The 11,124-nt window shown below is 38.3% G+C and overlaps 1 pseudogene; it reads left to right on the forward strand.

Annotated features, from left to right (window-relative positions):
* Positions 4,235-5,299, forward strand: Gm18641 (predicted gene, 18641; annotated as a pseudogene).

An 11,124-nucleotide genomic window follows, 5' to 3' on the forward strand; every position in this document is an offset into this window, starting at 1 on the left:
ATCTAGAAGAATGAAAATAGACCCATATTTGTCACCTTGTACAAAGCTCAAGTACAAGTGGATTGAGGACCTCAACATGAAACAAGATACACTGAGTATAACAGAATAGAAAGTGAGAAAGAGCCTTGAACTCATTGGCACAGGGGGGAATTTCCTAAAGAGAACTCCAATGGCTCATGCTCTAAGATCAAGAATTGGCAAATGGGACCTCATAAAACTGGAAAACTTCTGTAAGGCAAAGAACATCGTCAGTAAGATAAATTGGCAACCTACAGATTGGGAAAAATGTGGGAGCTTTCAATAATGATGTCAGGGTATTATAATTGTAATGAAAGTTTTATGAGGCCAAAAGAGACTATGCCTCCAAAGAATGTCTATAAGAATATTGGGATAACGATAAATTGTGGGTATCCTTGCTTCAAGATGAAAGTTCAAGATGGCTTAATTGTGGATCTAGTTCTTGGGATTCAGTACAAGATCCTTGGAAAAACCAATAAATAATGTATAACTATTCTATAAGCTCACCATTTTATGATTATATAAAACATTTAAGCCAGGCAGTGGTTGATGCATACGTTTAATCCCAGCACTTGGGAGGTAGAGACAGGCAGATTTCAGAGTTCCAGGACAGCCTGGCCTACAGAGTAAGTTCCAGGACAGCCAGGGCTACATAGAGAAACCCCAGTCTTGAAAAAACAACAAAACAAAACAAAACAAAACAAAACAAAACAAAACAAAACAAAACAAAACAAAACACCAAAACAAAAACAAACAAACAAAAACAACCCACAAAAATGAAAACCAAAACCATTTAATCAATCAGTTATAGCTTTTTCATTGATATAGGCCCCATATATTTACAAATGAGTCTGTAAATAGATGATTTTCTGCAGGATGGGTGGAATCTGTTTATGCCAGTGACTCTCCTTTACATAATATTACTAATATTCTTCCAGGATTATTTAGACATTTTGCTGCAACTAACATGGTCCTTTTAAAAAGCCTAAGGAAGCTAAGAGCATTCCTTTGGCAATAGATCTTACCTAAGCTTTTGGTATACTAGCTGGACAATCCTCAGATTTAAACATTACTAAGGTAGAAGGATCTTATCAGGTAAGCTGTTCCAAATGTATTTTAATTAATTGTGTTGATTCTATATCAATTAAAAATTATTCAGCTATTTTGTTATTACAAATACCTACTTATATTATACTTCTTGTAGATTTAAAAGATAATGTTTGGTTTCACAAAGTAGCTTTACAAATGCTTAAAAGAGTTAATGCATTGATTAGACCAAAGCATTTTGTTGTGGCTCTGATTTTAGGCATTAGTGCTTTAATAGCCATCCTTACTTCACTTACAGACTCAACAGTCACCTTAGTCTCAGATATGAAGTCTGCACAGTTTGTTAATGATGTAAATAAAAATGTCTCTTTAACACTTGCAAGGCAATGAGTTACAGATAAAATATTACAAGTAAAAAGTGGTGCTGTAGAGGATGTAATTTTAACCCTAGGACAAGAAGTGGAAAATATTAAAGTTAGCTTTTACCAAGTGCCATGCCAGCTTTCAGTAATGTGTGTAGCGCCGTTACCTTATAATGAAAGTCATAATTGGAATTTTACTAAAAATTTGTTGAGAATTTGGAAAGACAATGATATTACTCATGACATGGCTCAATTACAAGCCCAGATCTCTGCTGTAAGCAAAGCACATGTTGAATCTATTAGCATAGATGATTTGACTCAGTCTATTAGCTCTGGTTTATGGTCATTAAACCCTGTTAGTTGGTTACATTGAATTATTCTTGTCATAGGAATAAGTCTTATTATTTTTTCCAGTCATCTTCTGTCTACAGCTCTACAGTCAAAAGAGATAGTTATGAGTTCCACAGACTGAGAATAAAACTTCAACAGAAGGAGGCCTTCTAGAACCTGTTGTGGAACTCTTGCCCAGAACAACATACTGAGCCATAGTTCTCATGGAAATGTATCTGTTTTGTTTCCTTTTATTTCTTTTCTTATTTATGACATGTTCCTGTTAGCCTAGTCCAAGATCTTAAGGGAGAATAATAGGTAAGAAACCATCTCTTGAGATGGGGTAACTAACATGACCTTATATCCAGGAAATCTAATGCTTTTCTTTATAAATCATTTACAAATTTATATAATTGTACTATGATAGATAAATCTTTTCCAACAATAAAATTTCATATGGCTACACATTTATCATCAGAAGTGGGCTTTGGTATATGCTTAAGAAAGACTAAAATAAAAAGAAGTAAAATAATTTAACTTTATACATTGAAGTTTTATAAAAAAAAATGTCAGGCACTAGATGTTAAAAAATAATTGACCATAAAGACATATTAATCTGCTCTTGGAAATATGCCACTAGCCTTGGATGACTGAATATTGCTTTCAGAGTTGTAACTCTTGGATGATTTCTATAAACAGTGAACAGGATCAACATTGTAAAAATGGTTATCTTGCCAAAAGCAATCTACAGATTCAGTGCAATCCCCATCAAAATTCCAACTCAATTCTTCAAGGAATTGGAACGAGCAATTCCTTCCCTTGTGGCAAGAACCTACCCAACTAAATTTAGATCAAAGCATGGTGGTACACATATTTAATCCCAGCAGACAAAGCCGAGCAGATCCCTGAAGACGGCCAGGCTGAGACAGAGCATGTTCTAGGTGGGGAGTAAAAAAAAAGCTTAAATCCAGGTGTGGTGACACACACTTTAATCCCAGAAGTTAGGCATTCTGATATCTAAATTCAAGGTCAATATACAGAGCATGATACAGGACAGCCAAGCTTAGGCAGTGAAGAAGTTAGAAAAGAGGAAACTAGTGATAATGTAATAAAACAAGAGGCCCATGTTCGAGATGTTGCAAGCAGCAGAACATAGAAGCTTGGGACATGTTTCTCAAACTTTATAGTTAAGAGGAGAGGAGACTACTGCTGGTTAGCTGAAGCTAAGGAATTAGTGGTGACCAGCATCATTGAGGTGAAAACTTCTGGGACGTGTTTACTGAGAGCACAAAATCATGGTCCAGAGATAGCTGAGGTTGTTTGTCATGCTGCAGCTATACTTGGTGTGTAAGAGTCACCCAGGTTGTATTGGTTTTGAATGCATGAAGGGGTCATGAATATCAGCTGAGGCTTAGCACTGTGAGAAGCCATGGAAGGCCACTGGTGAAGTTTTAGCTGCAGTTGCAGCTGATATCCCGGGACTGATGGGGTCATGCAAAGGATTTGAAGCTTGACATCATGAAGAGAGCCTATAAGAGGTTATTGGTGAAGCCTAGTTGCAGCTAAATACCCCAGCATACTGGAGAATCCAGTCCCATGGGATGCTCACCAAGAACAAAAACAGCAGTGGAGTGGATGAACCTGAGCTTGGAGTGATACAGAGGACAGAGCTGGAGACCTGACACCTGCCCTTAGGAGGAGCCCAGAAGATGATGGATGGATCCTGGTTTCAAAGAAGCTGTAACATCCAAGTTGCCTCAGAGACCCAAGAGTTTCAAGGTGCCAGAGCCAATGGATATCTCCTCAGTAATGCTGGTATCACAGAATGGAATCAGCTCAGGAAAAGGAGTTTGTTGCCATCAACAAAGATGCAAAAGGTGTTGCAGAACTGACAATTGCTTTGACATCAGACATGGAGATACAAAGTTTAGAGTTTGCACAGCTGGTTCCTGTCTTGATTTGGAGACTAAAGATAAGTTATTGGCTGGATCTCAGTAGAGACCTTGAACCTTGGAATTTTAAAATTGATACTGCTGTATACTATGTGGACATTAAAAGTTGGACTAAATGTACTTTTTCGTTTTATATGACTAGCTATGGCCTCCATAGACTCGTAGTTGAATAAGCCAACTGGAGTCACGTAGTGGAATGTCATGGTTTGAGTATGCTTGGTCCATGGAATAGCACTATTTGGAGGCTTACCCATGTTGGAATAGGTGTGTTGTTGTTGCCATGGGCTTCAAGAACCTCATTCTAACTGCCTGGAAGTCAGTCTTTCACTAGCATCCTTCAGATGAAGATGAAGAACTCCCTGTTCTGCCTGCACCATGCCTACCTAGAAGCTATCATGCTGCTACCTTGATGATAATGGACTCGCCCTCTAAACCTGTAAGCCAACCCCAATTAAACATTGTTTTTTTTATAAGACTTGCCATTGTCAGGGTGTTGGTTCACAGCAGTAAAACACAAAATAAGACAGTTACTCCCCTGAGACTGGATCCTATAGCCAGGCTAAAAATCAATATAGCCAACAAAGTAGCAGCTATGGGCAGCAGAGTTCATTTCAAAAGAACCACTCCAGTGGCATGGGTATTTATGGGCAGAAATATGGAGACTTTTCCTGACAAGGGGATAACCAGAGCTTAAGTGACCCTGATAATTTTGCCAGGAGAAGAGGGAGATTTGATTCTAGAAGCATTAGCAAAGGTGGGCAGGGAGGAGTGGAATGGGTAGTGCTGGAAATCAAGGTGTCTTCAATAAGCCTGCTGGACCCATGGATGAAGGACCAGATCTTGATCAAGGCTTTCCTATAGATCCCGATGAAGAATGACAACAGTGAAATTTATGTTCAAGGATTAAGTGACAATGTGACTTTAGATGATCTGAAAGGATTCTTTAATCAGTGTGGGACTGTCAAGGTGAACAAAAGAACTGGTCAAGCCATGATCAATATCTGCATGGATAAGGAAACAGGAAAGCCTAAATGTGATGCCACAATGTCCTACAAAGCTCCACCATGTACCAACAGTGCCATGGAATGGAGATGGAAAAGATTTTCAATGAAGCAAACATAAAGATTCTCTAGCCCGAAAGAAGCCTCTAATGAACAGGGTGCAGGGTGGCATGCAATCACGTGAGGGCAGAGGGATACCACCACTGTTTTGTGGAAGTTCTGGTTGCCCAGGATGTCCTGGAGGAACCTTGGTTTATATGCCAGGCCATGGAGGAGGTACCAGAAGCTTCTCCACAAGAGGGCCTCTGAGGCTCAAGAGGGAATCCCTTTGGAAGGCGAAATGTCCAGCAGCAAGCAGTGTCTGGCAGTGTGTCAATCTGGGCTGTGGAAACCAAATGTCACCTGGAGAACAGAATGCAACCAGTGTAAGGCCCCTAATGCTGAGGGTTCCTCCCTCCAACATTTCCACCTCAGGGTGGTAATCATAGCTGAGGCAGCCCTGGTGTCATGTGAGGAGGAATAGTTGGACTGATGGGCTGACTGCGATTATCGTGGCTGAATGTTCAGAGGTGGTAGAGGTGGAGACAGATAAGACTTCTGAGGAGGCCTCAGCATGGACCAGGTTGCTTTGGTACAGGAAGGCAAGGTAGTCCTAGTGGCCCTCCTGGACCTTTATTGGATCAGATTGAAGGAACAGGCAGACTTGGAGGTCCTGGGAAATTGGATAAAGGTGAGCACCATCAGGAACACAGAGACTGGCCCTATTAGAGACATGCAGAGCTGCATTGATGACCAGATTTATGTTTTAAAATAGAAAATGTTTTAATTGTATAATTCCATGTTTATAATGTTGGTGAGAATATTATGTTTATTCTTTGCCTGTACATTTTATTTTTATCATTTGTGAAGAAACATTAAAACAAGCTGAATAGTGAAAAAAAATCCACAGCCATATGTATTGTTAATTGTTACAGTGGTAGTTTTGCTACTGAGTAGAGTCTAAGTCTTTGATCCCAGCAGAAATCTATGCATTCCATTACTCATAAACCATCGATTAAGAATCATCACTATAGAGCAAGTCACAAATCCAACCAGAAAAATACTGTGTACCCCAATAAGAGTTATGCTAACAATGTGGCAATGGTAGTGTTACTAAAATGGACAGTGGTGAAGTTCACAGTGTAAAAAGCTCGGTAACTTTATTCCTCCAACATCTTGAATGCACTCAGGAGCTATAAAAAGTAACCCAACAGTTCTGAATTGTCTGGGTCAATATGAACCTGATTTCTCATGTCCCATCTCCAAAGTTTGTGATACATTCAGCAAGAAGGACTTGCTATTACATTCTGGTTGGTAGTCAGTTCAATGACAATTGTGTGAATTATTTTTGGTGTCCCCACATACTCAAAACAAATACATAAGAGAAGGTATTCCATCTACAACTCCTTTGTCAGTGACTTATGTTTTCTGAGACGAATGTAATAATGTTAAGGATAAGCTGAAAGAAAGACTCACACAGACAAGCATACAAATACTGTCACTTTTCACTTTTGATCATCCTAAGTGTTGTTCCCTTCTTTCCACCCTCATCTATTTTCCCAGTTTGTATAATGGAAAGTAGTTTTCTGAAATGATTAAAATATACCATGAGCATAAATATTTGAAAGATTGCATATACATATATGTATATATCCATATATGTAGATATGCACCTGTGTGTGTCTGAATGTACTTATGAGTATTATATATATATCATTATGTATTATGTGTTTGGAATTTTATATTAATATTGGTATATAAGAATTTATCTCCACATAACTTATTCATTTTGCATTAGAAACCTGAGCCATTTTGAACTTAAAATATATACTTTCACTGAAAAATTTATTTTTAAATCTTTTTTTTATTACTTTTATATTTTTACAGTCCAGTCAGTGCCCTCTCATTCCCTTACCCCATTCCTCCTCCATTGTCTACAAGAGGATATCTCCATCACCTCCTGCAAAGCCTTCTAAATCCCTGGGGCCTCAAATCTCTCAAGGGGTAGGCTCCTCTTCTCCCATTGGGACCAGACCAGTCAGTCCTCTGATGTATATGTGTCCAGAGCCTCAGAACAGCTCATGTATAAGCTGCCTGTTTGGTGGCTCAGTGTATGAGAGATTACATGGGTTAGTTGAGACTGCTGGTCTTTCTATGGGGTTGCCCTTGTTCTCAGCTTCTTCCAATCTTTCCCTAATTCAACAACAAGAATCCCTGATTTAAGCCCAGTGATTGAATGTAAATACCTGCATCTGTCTCAGTTAGCTGCTTGTTGGGCCCTTCAGAGGACAACAATGCTAGGCTCCTGTCTGTAAGCACACCATAGCATCAGAAATATTGTCAGGCTGTGGAGCCGCCCCTTGAGATGGATCCCACATTGGGCAGGTCACTGGACCATCTTCCCTCAGGCTTTTCTCCATTTTTGTTCCTGTGGCACTTTTAGACTGGAACAATCCTAGGTCAGAGTTTTTTCTGTGGATGGCAACCTCATCCCTCCACTCAATGCCCTGTCTTTCTAATGGAGGTAGACTCTACAAGTTCCCTCTCCCCACTGTTGGACATTTGATCTAAAGTCCCTCCCTTTGAGTCCTGAGAGTATCTCACTTTCCAGCTATCTGGTACATTCTAGAGGGTCCACCACATTTATCACCCCTAAGTTTGCATAGTTCTATTCGTTTTTTCAGGGCTTCTATCCTGTATCCCCCTGCCCCATACCTGATCATCTGCCTTTTTCCCCCTCCCTTCTCTCTCCCACAAGGTTCCTCCTTTCCTCTGTGTCCAGTGATTTCATTCTTCTCCCTCTCAAGTCCAACTAAAACATCCTCCCTTGCACCCTTCTGCTTGTTTACCTTCATGAGTTCTGTGGATTATATCCTATGTATTCTGTAATTCTTTGGCTAATATCCACTTCTTAGGAAGGACATACCATGCATTTCCTTTTGGATTTGAGTTAGCTCACTCAGGAGGATATTTTCTAGTTCCATCCATTTGCCTGCAAAACTCATGATGTCCTTATTCTTAATATCAGAGTAGTATTCCACTCTGTAAATGAAACACATTTTCGGTATCTATTGGTTGAGAGACATATGAGTTATTTCCATCTTCTTGCTATTATAAATACAGCCTTTATGAATATAGTTGAGCAAGTATCCTTGTGGTAGGATGGAATATTTTTCAGTATATGCCCATGGGTGGTATAAATGAGTCTTGAAGTACAGCTCTTTCTAATTTTCTGCATTATTTCATGAATTTCGCTTAAATAATGCTTTCATCACAACATTTGTAATTATGTAGCTCTCTTACTGAAAGAAAATTGTTTAAATGTGTTTTCCCTATAAATAAATTGTCATCTATCATTTCAATGGAATGGGGGAAATCGATATGTTTACTGAAGATTAATACTTTCTTTAGATGTGGTAGTAGGCATTTTTAATTTTAGTAATCAAAAGACAGAGACACATATATCTATGCATTCACTTTTACTCTGGTGTATGGAGGCAGTTTCATGAATTTGAGGCCTATACACAGACAAGCAACTATAAAAATCCAAAAAACAAGCTGGACATGGTGGCACATGCCTTTAATCCCAACACTTGGGAGGCAGAGGCAGACAGATTTCTGAGTTCAAGTTCAGACTGGTCTACAGAGTGAGTTCCAGGAAAGCCAAGGCTACACAGAAAATCCCTGACTCAATAAACCAGCCAACCAAACAAACAAACAAAAAAATCCAAAAACAAAAAATTGGATTTATATTTTTTTAATAAATTTAATGAATTGCATTCAATTTTCAAATACAGAATGATTAAAAGGTATCATTATCTGTAAAATACCATAAAACTTTTCAAACTAAATCAAGAGAAATGAAAGAAATGTTTGAAAGTCATAGTTCCAAGAGTGAAGAAAATCTAATTTATTTTAAGATTTATCCTATTTTTAATTAAGCATATGTTTTAGAGTTTACATATGAGCACTATTGCCAGAGGCCAGAGGCTTTTCATCTAGAGCTAGATTTGTAGACAGCGTTGAACAACGAGTGGGAGCTGGGAACTAACACAGATATAAAGTAATAGGAGTATTAATTCTTTTTTTATTAGATATTTTCTTCATTTACATTTCAAATGTTATCTCTTTTCCTAGTTTTCTCTCTGAAAGTCCCCTATACCCACCCTCTGCCTTGCTCCCAAACCCACCCACTCCGGCTTCTTGGCCCTGGCATTCCCCTGTACTGGGGCATATAATATTCACAAGACCAAGTGCCTCTCCTCCCACTGATGGCCTACTAGATCATCCTCTGCTACATATACAACTAGAAACACAAGCTCTGGGGGGATACTGGTTAATTCATATTGTTGGTCCTCCTATAGGGTTCCAGAGCCCTTTAGCTTCGTGGGTTATTTCTCTATCTGCAGAGTTCTATCAGACCTTCAAGGAAGACCTAATTCCAATTCTCCTCAAACAATTCCACAGAATAGAAACAGAAGTTATTCTACCCCGTTCATTCTATGAAGCACAATTACTCTGATACTTAAACCAAACAAAGACTCAAAAAAAAGAACTTTCAGACCAATTTCCCTTATGAATATCAATGCGAAAATACTCAATAAAATCCTTGCAAACCAAATCAAAGAAAACATCAAAATGATCATCCATCATGATAAAGTAGGCTTCATCCCAGGGATGCAGAGATGGTTTACTATATGGAAAAAAATCAACGTAATCCACTATATAAACAAACTGAAAGACAAAAACCACGTAATCATCTCATTAGATGCTGAGAAAGCATTTGACAAAATCCAACACCCATTCATGATAAAAGTCTTGAAAAGATCAAGAATTCAAGATCCATACCAAAACATAATAAAAGCAATATACAGCAAATCAGTAGCCAAAATCAAAGTAAATGGAGAGAAACTTGAAGCAATCCCACTAAAATGAGGGCCCACATTCTGCCTACCTATTCAAAATGGTACTTGAAGTCATAGCCAGAGAAATTAGACAACAAAAGGAAATCAGAGGTACACAAATTGGAAAGGAAGAAGTCAAAATATCACTATTTGCAGATGATATGATACTGTATATAAATGACCCTAAAAATTTCACCAGAGGACTCCTAAACCTGTTAAACAGCTTCAGTGCAGTAGCTGTATATAAAATTAACTCAAACAAATCAGTGGCCTTTCTCTACACAAAGGATAAACAGGATGAGAAAGAAATTAGGGAGACAACACCCTTCACAATAGTCACAAATAATATAAAATACCTTGGTGTGACTCTAACTAAGGAAGTAAAAGATCTGTATGAAAGAACTTTAAGTCTCTGAAGAGATAAATCGAAGAATATCTCAGAAGATGGAAAGATCTCCGATGTTCATGGATTGGCAGGATCAATATAGTCAAAATGGCTATCTCGCCAAAAGCAATCTACAGAATCAATGCAATCTCCATCAAAATTTCAACTTAGTTCTTCACAGAGTTAGAAAGGGCAATTTGCAAATTCATCTGGAATAACAAAAAACCTAGAATAGCAAAAACTATTCGCAACAATAAACGAACATTGGTGGAATCACCATGCCTGATCTCAAGCTGTACTACAGAGCAATGGTGATAAAAACTGCATGGTACTGGTACAGTGACAGAAAGGTAAATCAATGGACTAGAATTGAAGACACAGAAATGAACCCACACACCTATGGTCACTTGATTTTTGACAAGGGTGCTAATTACATCCAGTGGAAAAAAATACAGCATTTCAACAAATGGTGCTGGCCGAAAGGGTGGTTATCATGTAGAAGAATGTGAATTGATCCATTCTTATCTCCTTATACAAAGCTCAACTAAGTGGATCAAGGAACTCCATATAAAACCAGAGACACTGAAACTTATAAAAGAGAAAGAGGGAAAAGCCTCGAAGATATGGGCACAGGGAAAAAATTCCTGAACAGAACAGCAATGGCTTGTGCTGTAAGATCGAGAATCAACAAATGGGACTTCATAAAATTGCAAAGCTTCTGTAAGGCAAAAGACACTGTCAATAAGACAAAAAGGCCACCAACAGATTTGGAAACACTCTTTATCAATCCTAAATCAGATAGGAAACTAATATCCAATAAATACAAAGAATACAAAAAGGTGAACTTCAGAAAATCAAATAAAACTTTTAAAATATTGCCTACAGAGCTAAATAAAAAATTCTCAACTAAGGAATACCGAATGGCTGAGGACCACCTGAAAAAAATGTTCAGCATCCTTAATCATCAGGGGAATGCAAATCAAAACAACCGTGAGATTCCACCTCACACCAGTCAAAATGGCTAAAATCAAAACTTCAGGTGAAAGCAGATGCTGGTGAGGGTGTGGAGAAAGAGGACCACTCCTC

This window comes from Mus musculus, chromosome 7 (genome assembly GCF_000001635.26).
Source record: "Mus musculus strain C57BL/6J chromosome 7, GRCm38.p6 C57BL/6J".
NCBI classification, from domain to species: Eukaryota; Metazoa; Chordata; class Mammalia; order Rodentia; family Muridae; genus Mus; species Mus musculus.